This window comes from Ahaetulla prasina, chromosome 10 (genome assembly GCF_028640845.1).
Source record: "Ahaetulla prasina isolate Xishuangbanna chromosome 10, ASM2864084v1, whole genome shotgun sequence".
Lineage (NCBI taxonomy): Eukaryota > Metazoa > Chordata > Lepidosauria > Squamata > Colubridae > Ahaetulla > Ahaetulla prasina.
Window position 1 is genome coordinate 15,336,401 of NC_080548.1, and position 21,607 is coordinate 15,358,007.

The 21,607-nt window shown below is 43.4% G+C and overlaps 1 long non-coding RNA gene across 3 annotated transcripts; it reads right to left on the minus strand.

The window, feature by feature from the left end:
• Positions 1–229: 229 nt before the first annotated feature.
• LOC131204148 (uncharacterized) lies at positions 230–21,178 on the minus strand. 3 transcript variants are annotated; one of them, XR_009156541.1, is made up of 5 exons: positions 21,025–21,178; positions 11,655–11,708; positions 9,203–9,267; positions 1,544–1,682; positions 230–516 (listed from the first exon to the last, which is right to left on the minus strand). It is a non-coding gene; the product is annotated as an uncharacterized LOC131204148 (long non-coding RNA). The 3 variants fall into 3 exon arrangements; XR_009156540.1 differs by lacking the exons at positions 9,203–9,267; positions 11,655–11,708; positions 21,025–21,178 and adding an exon at positions 18,163–18,687; XR_009156539.1 differs by lacking the exons at positions 9,203–9,267; positions 11,655–11,708 and having other exon boundaries at positions 232–516.
• Between the last annotated feature and the right edge of the window lie 429 nt (positions 21,179–21,607).

Genomic DNA, 21,607 nt, shown 5'->3' on the forward strand with positions numbered 1-21,607 from the left:
TGTGCGCGAGTGGAGCAAGTGCGCGCGTGCAGGCACAGTGCGAACCAGTAGTAAAGATAAGTAGAATCCACACCTGGACCACGGGGATGCTGTAATGTTCTTAAGTGTGCAAAAAACAGTCATAAGTCACTTTTTCCACAGCTGTTGTAACTTTGAACAGTCCCTAAACAAATCATTGTAAGTCGAAGGTGGTCTGTAACTGCAGCTGATTCTAACAAATGGGGATGGAGAAACCATGGTTTAGTAGAAGATGAAACTGTCAGCATTCCAGTAAAACCCCCAACTCCAAGTAAAAACTCTGAAGCAAGCATTTTTCAAAGTTCTGTTTACTAGCATAGGTAAACTGGCACATCTGGGAAAACCTGATTCTGAGAGGTCTGGGTTTTCCCTCAGTAAAACAAAAATCCCCAGACCATCCCCTCACTCTTCAGTCGATCACATGTTCCAATCACCATCCGTCCCAATCTCGAGACAGCACTCCGACCACTCTTTCTCCAGATGCAGGATCAGCCTGACCTTGACCAACAGGAAGAATGTTATTTATGTCTAAAGCAGGGGTCTCCAACCTTGTTCACTTTAAGATTTGTGGACTTCAACTCCCAGAATTCCTCAGCCACCAAAGCTGGCTGAGGAACTCTGGGAGTTGAAGTCCACAAGTCTTAAAGTGGCCAAGGTTGGAGAGCCCTGGTCTAAAGACAACCCTTTTACTAAATCCCCTCTCCTACTTTCCCACACATGAGAAAGTGGCAGCATGGAAGCTTCTGGACTAATATGGCTTCCAAAGCTGACAGAAACTCTATGGAGATTCTCTGACTTCCAGGTCAGGGGTCTCCAACTTTGGTCCCTTTAAAACTTTTTTTAAAATTTCATTTTGTCACAACAGTATACACAAACATTGTCATAAAAAAAACATATCATGAAGAAAAATATATATATATAAGTAAAGAATATGCATCAGCTATATTAATTTGATATAATGAAGGGATAGAACAGGAACGCACTTTTGTGCTCTTATGCACGCCCCTTATAGTCCTCTTAGGAATGGGGTGAGGTCAATGGTAGACAGTTTTTGGTTAAAGATTTTGGGATTTTGAGTAGAGACTATGGAGTCAGGTAATGAGTTCCAAGCATTAACAACTCTGTTACAGAAGTCATATTTTCTGCAATCAAGCTTTGCTGGCTGAGGGACTCTGGGAGTTGAAGTCCACAAGTCTTAAAGGGACCAAGGTTGGAGACCCCTGATCCAGGTCATGGTTGTCCCAAAGGTGCTTGTTTAGGAGGCAACTGGACGAGTCTTGTTTTTTCTTTGATGACGTTTAGCTTCTCATCCAAGAAGCTTCATCAGCTTCTCGGATGAGAAGTTGAAACCTGAGTCTGAGGACCCACCTCCTTTGAGATGGAAGCTGGGAACGCTCACCTTATCCTTTCCCAGATGTTATCCCTCCAAGGAGTCAACCTAAGTGTATGTTAAATGCATAGATCAACGTAACGCCTCTGTTTTCCATTCACTCATCCCCAGCAAGGAGCAACGGACACGGCCTACCTCAGGAGCGTTATGAACATCATCAATCCAGCTTAGCCTCATAGCAAGGGCCGCATCCCAGCCACCTCGTCTGCCACTCCCTCAGCTGCAGTTGCTAACACAGAGTTGTTTCTCTTGGCACGCGGCTCAGGACATTTCTCTAGATTGTGAGAGAGGGAATAATAAAAAAAAAAAGTCTGGCTTGGCTGGAAGCAGCTGTTAGGAATGGCTGAGGACCAACTACTGAGCAGTGGAAAATACCAAGCACTTTGAGGACGACAAGTATGGAGTCAGAGTCTGAGATTTTGGCAAAGGGGCAAGCAAGACAAGACTGAGTGGGCACATATCTCCTGGATCTTCTGCCTTATGATGGCCGAGGGGTCGTTGTAGGGACTTTTTTCCTCCATGCAATTAAGCAGCAAGTGAAGCTGTCGCAGAACATCTAACAAAGAAGAGTACTTTTCCAGGGCCTGTAAACAACCAAGTCAAAAAACCCCAATAAAGGTAGTCCTTGACTTACGACCAAAACTGGGACCAGAATTTCCATTTCTAAGCAAGGGGGTTGTTAAATGAGTTAAGTGACTGATTTTACCAATGGTTTTGTCAAAAAAACCACTGCAGTCTTAAGTAAAACCACATGGTTGTTAAGCAGCGGTGGGCTTCAAAAAATTTAGCAAGGGTTTCTCTGCCTAGTTGCTGGGTGGGTATGGCCATGGTGGGCGTGGCCTAGTCAGCCTCCTGCACCACAGGGAGGGGGCGTTTTTGCCCTCCCCAGGCTCCGGAGGCTTTCCTTGAGCCTCCAGGAGGGCGAAAATAACATCCCCAGGCTCTGGAGGCCCTCTGGAGGCTGGAAATGGGCCTGTTTTCAGGCTTCCCAAACTTCTGGTAGCCCCGTTTTTCGCCCTCCCTGAGCCTCCGTGCACGCCCTGCACTTACCTGCACCCCAAATGGGCTGCGTGGGGACTCCTGGGAGGGGCAGGGCAATATGGGCGGGGCCAGCCAGTGGTGGGATTTTGGGGGGGTTCTCCGAACTGCACAGAATCTTAGCTAGAGGTTCTCCCGAACCCCTGCGAACCGCCAGCAGCCCACCCCTGTTGTTAAGCAAATCTGGCTTCCCCCATTGACTTTGCTTGTCAGAAGCCAGCCGTAAAGGTTGCAAATGACATTCACAGGACCCTGGGACACTGCAGCCATCATAAATACATGCTTGTAGCCAAACACCTGCATTTTGAACATGTAACCATGGGCAGGGGTGAAATGCTCCCGGTTTGGAGAACCAGTAGCAAAAATCCCTGCCCCAGCTCCCGCCCATGCCCAGCTGAGCCGTGCGATCATCAGAGGTTTTTTTCGTTTTACTTTTAAAAGCATTTTTTCTTTGGCCGAAAAAAATGCTTTTAAAAGTTAAAAAAAAAAGGCTCTGAAAATCGCATGGCTCAGCTGGGATCGTCAGAACCCTTTAAAAGCATCTACAAGAGGTTGTAGAAAAAATGCTTTTAGAAGTTTTTTTAAAAAAAGTTGGCCACGCCCAGCCAATCACATTAACCCCCCCAGCCACGCCCACAGAACTGGTAGTATCTGACCATGGGGATACTGCAACACAACAGTCGTAAGGGCGAGAACCATTTGCAAGTCACCTTTTTCAGCACGGTTGTAACCTGAAACGGTTGTTGAATAAATGATTGTTAAGTTGAAGACAACTTGTATTGCCCCAAGCAGTTCAACAGGAGCTGCCTAATTGGAGAACTTCCTTGAAGAGGATCTCCAAAAGCCTTAAAAAGTTGTCACCTCCACTTGTTTTTAATAGAGTGGAAGGGGAGAATATTAGAAATATGGGAGCAATTGTATTTATTGTATTTAATTAATGAACAGGACTCCATCTGTTGATTCTCTCGCAGGGCACCTTCAAAGGTCAAATGTGTTTCTTGGTTCCAAAATAGGAACACGTCTCTGGTTTAAACTAGGAGAGCAGAACATTACTGCAGATTTGCATAGCAGGTTGCCATCAATGGTATAAAAAGCCTAACAAAAGAAATGAAATCCTTATAAAATGTTGTGCTTATAGGCATTGTGTCTCTCCTTCCTGTGCAAGAACAGAAGATAATTAAGGAAACTATATCTGCAAGATAGGAATGGGAAGCCAAATGGACCATAAATACGTTTCCTTCGTTTAGTCTACAGCAATGGTAGTTAACCTGGTCCCTAACGTCCCTAGTGGGCGTTCCAGCTTTCATGGTGGGCGGTAGGGGTTTTGTCCAATACTGAAGAACTTTCCTTTTTTTTAATTTAATTGACTTTTTAAAAAAAATTCATAGCATTATTTAAAAACATTTTCATTGGGTTTTTATAAAATTCCCCGTGACAATTTAAATTTCTGAAAATATACTATTTGTATCGCTTGCACATAAGTTTAGTTCATGTTACGTAAGTGAAACTAAATGGCACTATAGTGCAACTGCAAACAAAAGAGCCTCGCCCCAGAATAGCTCGCGCATCTCCCCCCAAACCAGTGGGCGGTTAGAAAATTTTACTACTAACAGAGATTCAAAAGTGGGCGGTAGGTATAAAAAGGTTGACTACCCCTGGTTTACAGTATCTGAGAGTATTGTAAGAACTCTCCCAATTGAGTTTAATTTAGTGCTTTTTCCGTGTTCCAAACAGAACGCAGTTTAGCTATAGCAGATCAATGGTTAAGGACCAATGAACTTCTAGCAAACATATCAGTCTTCTGATTGCAGGCAACGTTAGGCTTTGGAGCAGAACCTTCACTGTCAACGGCTAGCTTTCAGAAAGTTAGCCAGCATGTCACACCCTTCATATTGAAAAGAAGTAATTGAACTCCAGTCAGTAGCATTCAGTGGTGGATTTCAAAATTTTTTACTACCAGTTCTGTGGGTATGGCTTGGTGGGCGTGGCATGGCTTGATGGGTGTGGCTTGGTGGGTGCGGCAGGGGAAGGATACTGTAAAATGTCCATTCCCTCCCCAATCCAGGGGAAGGTTACTGCAAAATCCCCATTTCCTCCCGATCAGCTGGGACTTGGGAGGCAGAGAATAGATGGGGGTGGAGCCAGACAGAATTTTTACTACCGGTTCTCCGAACTACCCAAAATTTCCGCTACTGGTCAGTGGTGGGTTGCTACCGGTTTTCCCTGGTTCAGGAGAGCCAGTAGTGGAAATCTTGATATGAAAGCTAACCGGTTCACTCCTAACATCAGCTGGGCCCTCCTGCCCGCCGCCGCGCTATACCTACCTTTATTCCTTTGTTTTTAGCTCAGCTGTAAGGCGCGGCAGAGTGGATTGCCATGCCTCAGCTGTTTTTTTTACTCAATGCGCTTGTGCAAAACATAAATTTGGCGCACGTGCGAGCGAAGCGAACATGCGCATGGCGATCACGCGCAAAGCATGTGCGCGATGCAAACCTGTGGTAAAACTGGTTAGAACCCACTACTGGTACCGGTTCTCCAGAACTGGTCAGAACCTGCTGAAACCCACCTCTGGTAGCATTTGTAATTGTCGAATACGAAGGGAACTAGAATGCCATGTTACCTGCTTCAAGACAATCCCTGTTACAAGCTGCAAACATTCCTGGGCTGAACCTCCTTATTAAAATAGGTAGCCAGAAAAACTAGGATAAAACTGGAACCGATCAGCTGTTTGCAAAGGATAGCCACGATATTCTAAGCATCTTGCTAACATCAGAATGGAAATCAGATCTGTGCAACGTCATTGAAGGATGGGAAAGAGCGCAGTGATTTTTACCAAGGCGGAAGGGTGTATCTGCTGGTTATCACCAGGTCTCTCTTTTGGGCTTGCTTGGGCTTTCCCCTCCCTCTGACTAATTGGTTACCGGTTCCTAGAGACAGAGATAGACAACAAATACAAAAAAAAACCCTAAAAAAAACACACCCCACACTACCTTCCACCCAGCCCTGCAGCGGTGAGTCCCCGTGCAGAATGCATGGGACAGCTCTCATGGGTGGATCCCTCGGTCTTTGTGGAGTGGAAAAAGTGAGTCAAATGTAGTTCTTTCCAGTCACATCACTCAGATGACAATGAGAATTGAGTAGCAAGCTCATATGTAGGCATGGAAGAAGGAGCTGAGAGGGAAGTATGCATCTGAGAGGTTACCGAAGAAAGTTGCAACAACAAAAAACCTTATTCTTTGTGCCGAACAACCAACCAGTCAGGCAGCCATTTATTTTCCTTATTTTTTTAATTATTGATCGATTTGTATCCCACCTTTATTATTTTTTACAAATAACCCAAACTGGCAAACGTACCCTTCCTCCTTCTATTTTCCCCACAAGAGCAATCCTGAGAGGTAAGTGGTGGGATTCAAATAATTTAACAACCGGTTCTCTGCCCTAATGATTTCTTCCAACAACCAATTTACCAAACTGCTCAGAAAGTTAACAACCGGTTCTCCCGAAGTGGTGCGAACTGGCTGAATCCCACCACTGTGCGAGGTGTGTTGGGCTGAGAGAGAGTGACTGGCCCAAAAGTCATCAGATGGCTTTCATCAGTGGTGGGTTTCAAATTTTGCCCTCCCCAGGCCCTGGAGGTTTTCCTCGAGCTTCTAGGAGGGCGAAAACTGCTTCCCCTGGGGTCCGGAGGCCCTCCGGAGGTCCATTTTCTGGACTTCCGGAACCTCTGGTAGGCCTGTTTTTTGCCCTCCCAGACCCTCCGCATGGTCCCTGCACTTACCTGGAATGATGAACGGGCTGTGTGGAGACTCCTGGAAGGGGCGGAAAGGGGCAGGGCGGGAAGGGTCAGCCAGGGGTGGCATTTGGGGGTTTGCTGAACCCCAGCAATCCATGGCTAGAAGATCGCCTGAACCCTGCCGAACCCAGTGGTGGGATTCAGCCAGTTCGCACCACTTCGGGAGAACCGGTTTTTAACTTTCTGAGCAGTTTGGTAAACTGGTTGTTGGAAGAAATCATTAGGGCAGAGAACCGGTTGTTAAATTACTTGAATCCCACCACTGGTCACGACCAGCTGTGAGCTGGGGGATACAGGCATTCCTCGGCTTACAACCACAATTGGGACTGGAATTTTAGTCGTTCATTGTTAAGGTCATAAATCGAGGCACCACATCAATGGACCTGATTTTTCGAACAGCTGTTCAGCCAGGGGCGGGTTTTAAAACATGTCGCTACCGGTTTGCTCATAGGCATGCGTGTGCTCATGTGCGCGTGTGATGCTTCTGCGCATGCGCAGAAGTGTCCGGGCAGGTGGGTGGAGTCTGCCATGCCGCTACCAGTTTACCCAATCTGGGGCAAACCGGTAGCAACCCACCACTGTGTTCAGCCAATCTCCTGATTGTAAGTCTAAATCCACTTTCCCGAATGAGCATTTTTTGCTTCTAAGCAACTGGTCGTAAATTGAGGACTGCCTATATACCAGTCCAGTACAGGTAATCCTAGACTTCGCTTAGTGACCATTCAAAGTTACAACGGCACTGAAAAAAGTGACTTATGGCCACATTTCACACTTATGACTGTTGCAGCGTCCCCATGGTCAGATGCTTGATCACTGTCTCACATTTACGACCGTTGCAGTGGGTTCGGGTCATGTAATCAGCCTTTGCAACCTTCTGACAAGCAAAGTCAATGAGGAAAGCAGATTCACTTAACAACCGTGTTACTAATTTAACAACAAAAGTGGTTCACTTAACAAATGTGGCAAGAAAAGTCATAAAATGGGGCAAAACTCCCTTAAGGAATTACTCACTTAGCAACATAAATTTTGGGCTCAATTGTGACCGTAAGTTGAGAATTACCTGTACCTGAATATAGAACTTTTTAACATTCAGATTTCACTGTGTTTTTTTTTTAAATCTAGGCAGAATGTTAATACATACTGCAAGTCCATATATGACATGCCATGCACTAAATAAATACATAAGGCCAATGCATTATTTTAGATCTTTCATAAATAATTTTTTGAAAGTTATGCAATGACCTCCTAATCCTATTAACTTTTTTTCCTGGGCAAATTGCAGCATTTTCCCCTGGCTTGCTCAAGCGCTAAAGAAGGCTGGGAATGCCTCCCTGAAATGGAACGAGAGAGAGCGCGGAGGTCGGAATTCTTGGAATAGCAACCAGCTGAGTTAACAGATCTACTTTCTTTCTCGAAACAAAGCCCAGACATTGGTCGCTTCTCCAACTCCCAGCTGGCAGCCGGTGAGGGGGCCAGAGGGAGGGAAAAGCTGGTGTGACTGGAAAACTCCAAGTGAAGCTGCTTTATTAGAAACGCTACCAGGATCTCACCAAAAATCTACTCATCCCCAACACTGCGGCTACCGTCAACTTACAGCCCTATGAAAATCGTAATTAATCCATTTGTCCCCCAGACCTTTTCAAAATCATGTTCAAAGTCAGCTCAGTCTGCTAAATCTGAGGGGCCTCTGTGGCTCAGACTGCTAATGCAGTCTGTTATTAACAGCAGCTGCTTACAGTTACTGCAGGTTCTAGTCCCACCAGGCCCAAGGTTGACTCAGCCTTCTATCCTTTATAAGGTAGGTAAAATGAGGACCCAGATTGTTGGGGGCAATAAATATACAAATAGGATGAAGACTATTGCTAACATAGTGTAAGCCGCCCTGAGTCTTTGGAGAAGGGCGGGATATAAATGCAAATAAAAAAAATAAATCAGACGCTTTCTTTTCAGATGCAAATTTTTTTTTCCCAGGCTGACAATTTCCTTCGTGCTCCGTGTGCACAACTTCAGAAATCATGTTGCCTAAAGCAAGTAGTGTAAGAGGAGAGCTGTGTTAGTAAAAAGCCATATGCTTTCAGGAACTCCCCCTTGTTTTACACCAGGGGTATCCAACGAGCTGGGGAATTCTGGGATTGGAAGTCCACAGATCTTAAAGTTGCCAGAGTTGGGCACCCCTGTTTTGCGCCTTTGAACGCAATGTGTTCAAGGGGAAAAGTGCTACCAGATCCCTCCGATTATTGTCCAGAATAGCAGATGATCTCAGTGCAAAACTCTGTTTTCACCAATATTGAACCGGGGTGAAATGTAAAATTTATTACTAGCAGTTCTGTGGGCGTGGCTTGGTGGGTGGGTGGGGTAATGTGACTGGGTGGACGTGGCCAACTTTTTTTTTTTTTTACTTTTAAAAGCATTTAAAATTCAGCCGAAGAGGCTGTAAAAATGCTTTGAAAGGGTTCTGGTGATTAGGCAACTCAGCTGGGATTGTCAGAACCCTTTCAAAGCCTCTTTGGCTGAAGAGCCAAAGAAAAAATGCTTTGAAAGGGTTCTGACAATCCCAGCTGAACCGTGCGATCATCAGAGTTTGTTTGGTTTTTTACTTTTAAAAGCATTTTTTCAGCAGAAGATAAAAATGCTTTTAAAAGTAAAAAAAACCTCTGATGATCATGTGGCTCAGCTGGGCATGAGAGGGGAAGGCGGGGCCAGGGATTTTTGCTACCAGTTCTCCAAACCACCTGCTGCCATTGCTACCGGATCGGAGGATCCGGTCCAAACTGGGAGCATTTCACCCCTGCTGCAACCTTCATAAATACATGTTGGTTGCCAAGCTCCCAAATTTTGATCTTGATTATGACTGTGAGAATGCTGGTGCCATGATAAGCGTGTGGAAGGATTGGAATCACCTTTTTCAATGCCACTGTGATTTTAAATTGCCACTAAATGAAAATTTATTAATTGAGGACTACCTGCAGAGGAGAGCTCTTCTCTTGAAAGCTCCCTTGTTCAATCCAAGCTTCTTAAACATAAGTTCCTTGAGAAGGGAAAGAGAAGGATTATCTATCAATAACAGCATTTGGGAAACAAGCCCACAACTCATCTGTCTTCTCACCTTAATGCGGTGAGGTTTTTTTTCTTTAATCTCATTGAATTAATAATAAGCTTATTCATTTCTTACAACATTTCTCTACCATCCTCAATCATTAGACTTTGGATCGTTCACTAGAAACGCCTTAAAATAACTGACCCCATAACATTCCAAAGGACGGTCCAACGATTCTGAAAATGTAATAACGAAGACCCTGAACAATATTAAAAGGAAAAAAAAGCTAGTTGTTGAATTCTGACCCAAGCCATAAATTTTTCACTAAACAGAGCTGTCTATCTGGAAAACAATAGCGCAGAGGAGAAATAATTTCTGAGGGTGCATTTTCAGATCTGAGAATTTGGAAATCTTGCTGCATCTGCGTCTCCTTTTCTCAGTTTAGTTTGCTAAATACCTCTCTGGAATGTATGAGTGGCCACTTTATGAAAAGATGATCTTAACTATGTGATTGTCTTCTTGTTTACCTCCTAGGCCCAATCAATACTCAAGTTAAATTATGTAAGAAGACTAAAATTTAGTATAAGCAAAATTTATGACCCTATGACTATCATTAAGTGTTGTACCTTATGATTCTTGATGAATGTATTTTTTCTTTTATGTACACTGAGAGCATATGCACCAAAACAAATTCCTTGTTTGTCCAATCACACTTGGCCAATAAAGAATTCTATTCTATTCTATTCTATTCTATTCTATTCTATTCTATTCTATTCTATTCTATTCTATTCTATTCTATTCTACTCTACTCTACTCTACTCTACTCTACTCTATTCTATTCTATTCTATTCTATTCTATGACTATCATTAAGTGTTGTACCTTATGATTCTTGATGAACGTATCTTTTCATTTATGCAAGCTGAGAGCATATGCACCAAGACAAATTCCTTGGGTGTCCAATCACACCTGGCCAATAAAATATGCTATTCTATTCTATTCTATTCTATTCTATTCTATTCTATTCTATTCTATTCTATTCTATTCTATTCTATTCAGTATAAGCAAGAGTTAGGGTCATATCTTATTACAATGCAAAATTTAAAACGAATGTAGAATGTATGCTTTCTTAGAGATGGCATTAGGTATTTGCCCAGTCTCAAGGACAGGGATTTTATCATTTGGATGCAACCATTCGGAAGGCTTCTTTCCTGCCCTCACCAATTGTCTCTCCCTGCCTCATTTGGGACACTGTGAGAAAATCCTCTCCATAAAATATTCAAATGAGCCCAGGCTGCTGTGGGAAAATGCGGTCCCTATGGAGGAACTCAGTGTTTCATATACGCAGTTTGTCAGACATGTGAAAATTGGAGCAGTCCCAAATGGGGGCGGAATTTGGGGTGGGGTGGGGAGAATGCCAGCTCTTCACCAGTAGATTGATGGTTGTTTAAATGTCACTCCAAAAATATTCATACATTCTCATCCCAAGGCTTCATATTACCCCAGTTATCTTGGCCATTAAACGGGCAAATGTATTCCTGCTGTTCAATTATTTGCAGAGAAATTACATGGCAAGGCTGCTGTTTTGTAATCGCATCAAATGCATGCATCTCATTTACTTGTGGCCTGAGTGGCAACGCGCCAAGCATTTTAACAATGTGTATGCTGATTTGTTGGACGGCACCAAAAAAAAAAAAAGGAGTGGGCAGATTCTTCACCTGGGTCTTAGCCAGTTTAGTTTCCTACGCAAAGTATGTCTGGTGCCTACAATCACAAGGATAAAAATAAGTTCCTTCGTCACAGCCGCAATCCCTCTGTCTCTTGCACTCTCTGAGGTAATTTAGAACGATTCTTCAAAAGGTCTCGGTCAAAATCTCTTTCCTTTGAATGTGAGAATCTTCCCTAGAGATGAGAGGGGTTGAATCAGGGACGAGTTGATCGCAACCAGAAACAAAATGGATTTTCTACGTTTTTAATAGCTGGACATGTGAGAGAGGAGACTTGGTAAAGAGCAGCATTAGAGAGAGGCTAGCGAGTAAAGAAAGCTGCTAATAAAGTTTGGTCAGTGTGGAAAAAGAAAAAAAAAAGAGAGAGAAAAAAAAAAAAGAAACTAGGAAATGTTGCATAAGCTCCTTGGAATTTGCTTTTGTTCCAATTACGGAAGAGTAAATCTATCCGTTTTGGGTTCTCTTAGGTTCTTCATTTCTGCAACTCTGTCAATTAGTTCCTCCTCGCTCAGCTTTTCATTCTTGACAAATCTGTCAAACTTTGGTGGCTTTGCTCAACTTTTGAGAAACCGAGCACTGAACTCTTTTATTTTTATCAATTAATATATCATGGTGATTGAGCAGCATGGTAGCCTGGCGGTGAAGATGCTCACCTGCCACTTGAAAGGTTGAGAGTTCAGTCCTAGGTAACGGCAGGTGTTTCTCTCCTAGGGCGCAAAGAAAAAAAATATCTGCTGTGAACTCTGTGGGGCATCAGGAAGGGCATCCAGTCTGTAAATGCTCTGACTCTACCCCAATTTAAGGGATTACAGGGTGATAAAAAGGGAGTTTTATTAATATAATGATGATTAGGAAGAAGCCTGTATAAACATCTACGGATTTGGGAAAATACAAGTGCATACCTCCAAACATGTTTTTTGCCTGCAATGGGGAATTAGGTAATTCTGAAGGTACCCAAATCCTAAACCATAAAGTACATTAAAAGAGAAAAGCAACACTTGAATTATAGATGGAAGCAAACTGATAACCAGCGCAGCTCCTGAAGTGTTAAAAGTTGAACCCAGTCTGGATCTGTAATTTCCTGTTGATGCTGCATTCTGGATAATTAGAAGCTTCTGAGTAATCTTCAAGGGATGCTCCCAATGCTGGTGTGATCCGTCCCGGGTTGTCAGGCCTTGGGCCTTGCTTGAGTCCTGCTTTTCAGCTGTTCTTTGTCATAAGCTTGAAAGATTCAGCAAGTAACATGGAATTGTTGGGTTCTGGTGTGCTCCCATAACAGATCTGACTGGGTAGAATTACTTTATGGAAGATAAGATCTTATCTTCCATAAGGTTACATCTGTTGGAACCTAAAAATATTCTCCAGTAGGTTTTTAATATTGTGGCAGCATATGAGAAACGCACCACTGACCGGGGGGGTGGGGCTGCTGGGGGTTTGTAAGGGTTCAGTAGAACCTCTAGCTAAGGTTCTATGCAGTTCGGAGAACCCCCAAATCAGAGGTGGGTTTCAGCAGGTTCTGACCAGTTCTGGAGAACCGGTAGCAGAAATTTTGAGTAGTTTGAAGAACCGGTAGTAAAAATTCTGACTGGCCCCGCCTCCATCTATTCTCTGCCTCCCAAGTCCCAGCTGATTGGGAGGAAATGGGGATTTTGGAGTAACCTTCCTCTGGAGTGGGGTAGGAATGGAGATTTTACAGTATCCTTCCCCTGCCACGCCCACCAAGCCACGCCCAGCAAGCCACGCCCAGCAAGCCACAGTCACAGAACCGGTAGTAAAAAAATTTGAAACCCACCACTGCCTCAAATCCCACTCCTGGCTGGCCCCGCTTACCCCTCCCTACCCAGGAGTCCCCAGGCGGCCCGTTTTGGATGCAGGTAAATGCAGGACACATGTGGAGGCTCTGAGAGGGCGAAAAACGGGCCTACTGAAAGTTCGGGAAGACCTCCAGAGGACCTCCGGAGCCTAGGGAGGCTGTTTTCGCCCTCCTGGAGGCTCAAGGAAAGCCTCCGGAGCCCAGGGAGGGCAAAAACGCTCCTCCCTCCATGGTGCAGGAGGCTGACTAAGCCATGCCTATCATGGCCATGCCCATGCAGCAACCGGGCAGAGAGCCCCTTGCCAAAAATTTTGAAGCCCACCCCTGCCACTGATCAGTAAATGTGCTGTGGAAATAGAGCCAACATGCTGCCTGCAAAGATAAATAATTGTGACATTGCTGATTATTTCAGTGACAGCAAAACCTTGGGGGAAAGGAGGTAGATAGGAATAGTGACCTCAGAGCAAGCCAGCTATGAAGATCAATGCAAGAATACTATATAGTCTTGGTTTTTTTTTTTTTTCCCTTTTAAAAACCCTCTAGTTTTCAGCGATCTGGAATTTGTCTTTATCTCTTGATAAGAAAAGCAAATGGAAATTCTCTCCAGCCTTGTACGTCCTGATAAAGGTTCACTGTTTCTTTAGTGTCATATCAAATGGAAAAACCAGCAGCTAACCAAGGTAAGGAAACCTGATATTAACAATCAGGGCTATTAATATCTGGGATAGCAATGCCTTTCCTACCTTGCTGATAAAGTCAGGTATGGAATAGTAGCCAACCTTGCATTACGAAATCCCAACAGCTCTTGTTGGTTTACACAGAACTTTCCTTGTACGTGAAAGAAAAGGCAAGAATAAAAGAAAAATGTAGCCTTGTGAGGACGGACAGGTGGTCATGATTGATGTATTGACTCTATTGCCTATGTTTTTACTTTACATGCAATCCTCGACTTATGATCACAGTTGGGATTGGAATTTCCATCATACAGTACGTGTGAGGATCAATCAAAAGTATAACAGGACCCCTTCCTCACAGCCCCCTCCCCCAAGGCCACAAACCAAACCCCCTCCCCCAAAGCTTCAACCAAAAACTTCTACTATTGACCTCCCCCATTCCTAAGAGGTCTGTAAGGGGCGTGCCTAAGAGCACAAGCGTGCCTACCGTTCCTGTCGTATTGTTTCCTTTCGTTACATCCAATTAATATAGTTATTACATACTCATACTTATATATATGCTTATATATTGTATAGTTATTTCATGCTTATGCTTATATATATTGTGTGACAAAATAAATAAATAAATAAAAAATAAATAAATAAAAACAGTGTTTTTTCTTGTTGGCATAAGACCACAGAGACCCCTATTTGAATCCCTTTGAGCTATCAGAGTTGAGATGAGATCTAGATACAATTGTGGTGGAATGTAGTCTGGATTCCCAGAAAGGAGGGGCTACATTCCAGATGTTGTGGTCCTCCGCCGCCTGGCGGAGCTGGCAGCAAAGTCAGACAGTGAGAACATGGGCCAATCCTGGAGTCTGGGGAAGGCTCAGACGAGGGCTCTGCATCAGAGGCAGAGAGGGGGCCAGGGCCATCTTGGAGTTACATGCGGACTCCGGAGCCTCCAGAGTCACACATCAGCGAGGCAGAGGAACAAGGGGAGCCTGTTCCCAGTGCGCGCATGCACAGAGCTGCCAGAAGGCAAAAACAGTTAAAACAAAAGGGAAGACTCGGGAGTAGGGCTTGGAGATGATTGGCCCCTCCCATAAGGCATAAAGGAGGAGCAAAGGCACGTGGGCCTTTGCAGGAAGCAACTGTTGTTTGTGCTGGCCAGTTTCAAGACTGCAGCTCTGTGTTGACTCTGTGTTCCATGTGGCCTTGCAAAGTTAATTGCCAAATAGGTCTTGGCAGCGTGTCAAGGGAGATAAAGGTGGGTGTTTATCAGCCTTATCCCGAAGGATTGTGGCAGACTTCTGTCGGACTCTTTACAACTATTTGGGACTCATCTGTGAATGAACAGATTGAGAATGAGCAGACTCTGAATGAGCAGAATTCACAGCCGTTGAAATAAAAAGAAGGTTTTGGGGGCTAATTGTGTGCTTTTTACTGTATCAGGAAGCCTAGATCAGAACACCAGAGGAACAAGAGGCAGTGAAGTTTAGATAATTTGGCTGGGAGGAAGAGGGTCAAAACAACTCCTCCCTAGAAGTTCTCAGAGTATATCTTTAATGGGGTAAGTAGTTTGCTTTAGTTTGACAAGATTTCTGTCAATGGGTGAGGAATAGAAAAGGGAAGTGCTAGCCGAAAACATAGTAAAAGAAGCTATGATAGCTTGGGCAAAAAATGTTGGTCACAATATTGAATTAGAAACAATTTGGAATAGAAATTGCAAACTAACCAGATCAACAAAATATAAAGAGAATCAATATAAAATGTTTTATTGTTGGTATTTGGCACCTTCTAGATTGACAAAAATATACCCAATTTAAACCCCAATTGTTGGAAATGTGCACAAAACAAGGTACCTTCTTTCATACATGGTGGTGATGCTCCGAAACAAAAAAATATTGGATGAAAATACATAGTTGGATACAGGAAGTAACAGGCTTCCAGTTAGAATGCACAGAATTGTTTTCTCTAGGAATAATGAAAAGGAAATATGAAAAAAAACCCAACATATATTATTCTACACATGACAACTGGGGCAAGATTGGCCTTCGCGCAATGTTGGAGAAGCTCAAATATATTCTCTGAAGATATAATAATTAGAAAAGTATTGGATTGCCCTGAGATGGACAAAATGACACTTGAATTGAAAGAATTGACGGACTCGGATTTTTACGTAATATGGGAGAAATCGTACAATTGGATTAAAAATAGAAAAAAGGGAAAATAATAGATTGTAGATTTAGAAAAAAATGTATAGAGTATAGGTGAATACTAGTGTGATGATATATAAATGGTCACAGTCATGCACAAGAGTTGAATAAGAATTGTTTAATTGTATAAACTCAATAAAACAAATTTAAAAAACAGAAAAGGGAAGTGCTTAGAATAAACTCTACATGTCCTCCTTGGTCTTTGAACCTGACAGCAACCAACCAACCAACTAACCAACCAACCAACCAACTAACCAACCAACCAACTAACTAACTAACCAACCAACTAACTAACCAACCAACCAACCAACTAACCATCCATCCATCCAACCAACCAACCAACCATCCAACCAAACTATCCATAACTGAAACACAATACATCATTACATAGTAAAATAGATAATATTTTCAAAAAACTGCCTTGAATCTAAGGCAGTTTGACCAATATAATAGCTCCTGCTAAAGATCAGGTACCTACTGTATTTTCCATGATATGAAGGGAGCAATCTAAGTTATTGCCCTTTTATTCATTTAACATACAAATTTTATGTTGGTTTTGAAATGAGTGATAAATAAACATATATTCTTTTCCTATATAAAGAATGCCTGGACTGTCTGATACTCAAAGAATAAATTCTTGATGTTGGACTAACATTCATTCTCTTCTCTGCTCAAGCTTTTGCAGGCTCAGCTCCTCTGCCACAGGACAAAAGCTGGATCCATCCATTCACTCAAAGCTCTTTTGTGCTATGAACAACTGCAAAACTAGTTGCCTTTCCCTGGGGGAAGGTTTTCTTCTGCCCTGACAAAGTCATAGGAAATGCATCATCAGTTAAATATTTATGCCTAAGCAAATATCAATGCTGGCTCTCCCATTAGGGCAGCCCCAGGAAGTTGATTGGGGGGTGCCATGAATGGACAGCAAGCCCTTAGCAATTTAATTTGTTTTTATTGTATTTTAACCAGCAGTGAACGGAGGAGGTGTTTGTGAGGTGCCTCACGTGCCAAAACAACTTTAGGATAGTCTTTGAGTCATGTGTAATTTTGATGACCTCATAGTCACGTCCATGCCATTGACTGGCAAAAATTAGGTCAAGATAAAGGTTCCCCTTGCACATATGCGCTAGTCGTTCCCGACTCTCGGGGGGAAGCTGAAGAGCCAGTGCTGTCCGAAGACATCTCCGTGGTCATGTGGCCGGCATGACCCAACGCCAAAGGCGTACGGAACGCTGTTCCCTTCCCACCAAAGGTGGTCCCTATTTTGCTACTTGCATTTTTTACGTGTTTTCGAACTGCTAGGTTGGCAGAAGTTGGGACAAGTAACGGGAGCTCACCCTGTCACATGGCACTAGGGATTTGAACCGCTGAACTGCCGACCTTTCGATCGACAAGTTCAGCGTCTTAGCCACTGAGCCACCACATTGCTAGACACAGTGATTTTATAGATTTTATATAGATTTATAGAGATTTTATAGAGATGTGATTTTCTATCACCCTCTTCTGTGATACAGATAGTCTTCAATGTACAACAACCACAACTGAGCCCAAAATGTATGTTGCTAAGTGAGACATTTGTTAGATGAGGAACCCCCTGGGTAGGGGGTTGGACTAGAAGGCCTCCAAGGTCCCTTCCAACTCTGATGTTATGTTATGTTATGTTATGAGGAGTTTTGCCCCGTTTTACAACTTTGCTCGTCACATTTGTTAAGTGAATCACTGCAGTTCTTAAATGAATAACCCGGTTGTTAAGGGAATCCGCTTTCCCCATTGACTTTGCTTGTCAGAAGGTTGAAAAAGCGGATCACGTGACCGCAGGACACTGCAACCGTCATAAGTATGAGCCAGTTGTCAAGCATCCAAATATAAATCACATGACCATGGCGATGCCACAATGGTCATAAGTGTGAAAAACGGTCGTAAGTACCATTGTAACTTTGAACGGTCACTAAGTGAACTTCTTGCTGGGTTCTCTGTATGGGGAGAACCCCCATACATCTCAACGCATTCTATTCCCTACAGGGGTGTCAAACTCAAGGTCTGGGGTCCAGATCTGGCCTGCAAGGTGCTTAGATCTGGCCTGCAGGGCCACCCAGGAAACAGTAAAGGATTGGCCCACAGTGCTTCTGCCAGCGAAAATGGAGCTCCCTGAGCTCCGTTTTCATTGGCAGAGGCTTGCAGGAGGCCATTCCAGTCGAAAACGGAGCTTGGGACCCTGTTTTCGCTGGCAGAGTGCACAGGCGCCCCCCGACACAAGTGACTTCGAGCTGGCCATGCTCACCCTGGCCACACCCACCCGATCCCCCCAAGATCAAACAGAACCCTGATGCGGCCCTCAATGAAACCGAGTTTGACGTCCCTGCCCTACGGCATTCCTGCTGAGATCATTGCTCCCATAACCACCCCACCTGCAGAAAAAACACACCTCTTTGGAACAAAGCATACAACATCAGTCTTCATCTTGTAGTAGACCTACCTGTGTGTGTGTGTGTGTCTCAGTAGGAAAGGAATGTTGAAGCAGGATACTATGTGAAGCACTCTAGCCTGAAAGCAACATGAGAAATAGCCTTGGCATCTGCTTAGATCAAGGCCATGGAGTCCTGGGGTTTTCCATTCCTTCACACTTCATCAGAGCTCACCCTTCAAGAAGTTGTCACGGGGCCACCTCATTTGGCATACCTTTGAATGTTGTCTTCGTCGCTCTGTTGTTTGTCAAAGAGCAGATTGCACCTGCCTTCCTCTCACCAAATAAACCTTTCTGTCAAAGAGGACCTCCCTGAACCCAACGATATTTAAATGGAGATCTCAGTTAAATGGTGACTATCTCTTCAAGCAGCTCCTCAAAGCCAGCTCTGAAGTCACCTAGAATTGCAAACTAAACAATACGAATCATATCAGGTGTATAGCCACCCAATTTGTGCATTTTATGCAAATAGCAAAGGTGAGAGATTCTGCAAACAATTAAGGGTTGAATTGTTCAGTCATAGCCCTCATACACACCTGACACTTGATATATCTCGACTATTGACTTCTAATGAGAAGAAGAAGTAGAAGAAGAAGAAGAGGAAGAAAATGGGAAGAGGAAGAGGAAGAGGAAGGAGGAGGAGGAGGAGGAGGAGAATCAGTGAAATTCAAACATTTATCAGAACATATTATGCAAAGACCCCACACTTTCTGGGAAATTTATGCGGAGAAAGGTAGACAAAAAGACAAGAAGGGGATAACGAATAGCAAAAAAAGATAAACTCAGTCACAAAGGAGATGAGTACCCTATTAAGAACAGATTAGGGATAGATTACTGTGGAGAAAATCCTTCCATTTTCTTTCTTTCTTTTAATCTACATTATTATATCACTATAGTACAATAACACATTATAATAATACATAATGTCTGTATTATTTTTTACTCTTGTAATTATAATTTTCAAAAAAATTACACTACTTGGAAAAAAAGTCTTGCCTTAGGGCTGCTGTGTTCTCTGAACATCTGTGGTTTCACAATCTGAAAGGGAACCTTATTTTAAATTTATAATAAACTGATTATTCTCTATTTTCTTTTAGAGCCCACCAGATTAGCCCACTATCATCTTTATTATGGAAAATGTCTCCATAGACATTCTTAAAAAAACAAATTTGCAGTGGGACTGATTGCATTCCAAGTGTTTTATCAGAAGTGCACCAGTGGTGAAATCCTCCGCGGGTTGCTACCGGTTCACTGCCCATGCATACGTGGTCCGTGCCAAATGCTTGCTGTGTGAGTGCATGCACAGCGCGCACCAAATGCATGCTTTGCACATAAAAAGGAGCCTTTTGAAGGTAAGTAGAACAGCGATGGGGGGGGAACAGCTGTGCCGCGTGATTTAGATTTAGATTTGCTAGAGAGCAGGATTTCCTGCTTTCTAGCGAATATAAATCACACGGCACAGCTGATCGTTGGAAATACCAGTTCAGACAAACTGGTAGCCTTTTTTTTACTACCAGTTCACTCGAATCGGTAACTTTTATATTACCAGTTTGCCTGAACCGGTGTGAACCGGTAGCAATTCACCTCTGAAGTGCTCAGGAGAGAAAGGTAAGCAGAGATTGGTAAGAGGGGCTAAATTTAGTACATTCGACTTCTGAGAAATTGTGTGTTGTTGTTTTTTTTTTACTTTCTGGGATATCCATCATGACTGGTGAATTTGCAAGTCCTGTATGTCCCCCATTTTTTGTGGAAATACAAAAAGCCCTTACTGTTATTTCAGAATTCCAGATAAGTCAACCAACCCAGAAAAGTTCCCTGCATTTAATGGAAGAACAAAATAAAACTCGCAGCTAATGATGAGGGAAGACTAAGAAAGACACAGAAGAGCTTTTCCCACTTGGATGATGGATTGACTTATTTATTCATTGGTTAGTCTTATGACCACATCCAAAAACTAAAACAAAAATATATTAATAAAATACATTTTACTCTGGATTTAATTCCTTGTCTGGCCTTCAGATACTTTGGAAAATAGCTTGACCCCTTCCTCTCTGAGGCAGCCCCTCAAATATTGGAACTCTGCTATCCTGTCTCCCCTGGTCCTTCTCTTCACTAGACTAGTCATGCCCAGTTCCTTTAACTGTTCACAATATGTTTTAGCCTCCAGTCCTCTAATCAGGGGTGAAATCCAGCAGGTTCTGACAGGTTCTGGAGAACCGGCAGCTGAAATTTTGAGTAGTTCAGAGAACCAGCAAATACCACCTCTGGCTGGCCCGAGTGGGGTTGGAATGGAGATTTTGCAGAAGTGGGGAGGGAATGGGGATTTTACAGTATTCTTCCCCTGGAGTGGGGTGGGAATGGAGATTTTGCAGTATCCTTTCCCTGGAGTGGGGTAGAAATGGAGATTTTGCAGTATCCTTCCCCTACCATGTCCGCCATGCCCGCCATACCACGCCACGCCACGCCACGCCAGCCACGCCACGCCACGCCACGCCACGCCTACAGAACCGGTAGTGAAAAAATTTGGATTTCCCTACTGAGCTGATCTATAAACTTAGCAGTTCTGCTCATAACGTAGGTAGCCCAGGACAAATCTGCACTTCAGATCCTAGTGTGCTGTTCTTTCATATAGGATGTTAAATATCTATGCCTAACGAGGCCATACAGTTGACTGACAAGCAAACTTGAGCAATATCTTCAATGACTACGAGTCGTCTCATGATATGGCAGATGATGGAAGTTCCCCTGTTTGCCCATGATGGACTTTACTGTTCTCCAGGAATTTGGGCTACAAGCTACTAATTAGCATGACTGTTCATGCTAAAACCAGCCTTCATTTTTTAAAGAACAGATCTTGATTATTTGTCAACTCACCACTTCCTCTCAGGTGTCAAAGTGGCTAAGTCGGGTGAAAAACCAACGAACCCTTCTTCTTAGCAAGCCACGAGAAGGGTGCGGTCAACACTGACTTGCGGTGGTAGACATGTGGTTTCCCTACTCACAGGTTGCAACGATTTGCCTGGTTGTTTGGTGCTGGGTTGGGCCTGGAACCAAGTGATTTTTTTCTTTCTGTTCTAGGAATTTATCATGCGGTAACTAAGAGCTGTAATTGTGAAATATTAAACCAGGCAAGGTTGGCAATGATTTCTGAAAGCAAACAAGATGTTTACCAAAAAAAAAAAAAAGACCAATAGGAGGAGAATCTCAGAGGGCATCTCATTATGCATTATTTTACACTGGGCATGACCTTTCTCTTGAGGCTTGTTGCCCTAAAGAGACGGGTGTCCAATGTTCTTGTCAGAAAAGAACAAGAAGAAATTACAGCTGACCTCTCCTGGATCCAGTTCACCAAATAAACCCAAAGGGTTTAATCATGTCAGCACAAGAGCTGAGTAGGAGACAGGACTCCTTCCGCTTACTATATTTGACAGCCTTTAAACAGGCTCAGGTACTCCAC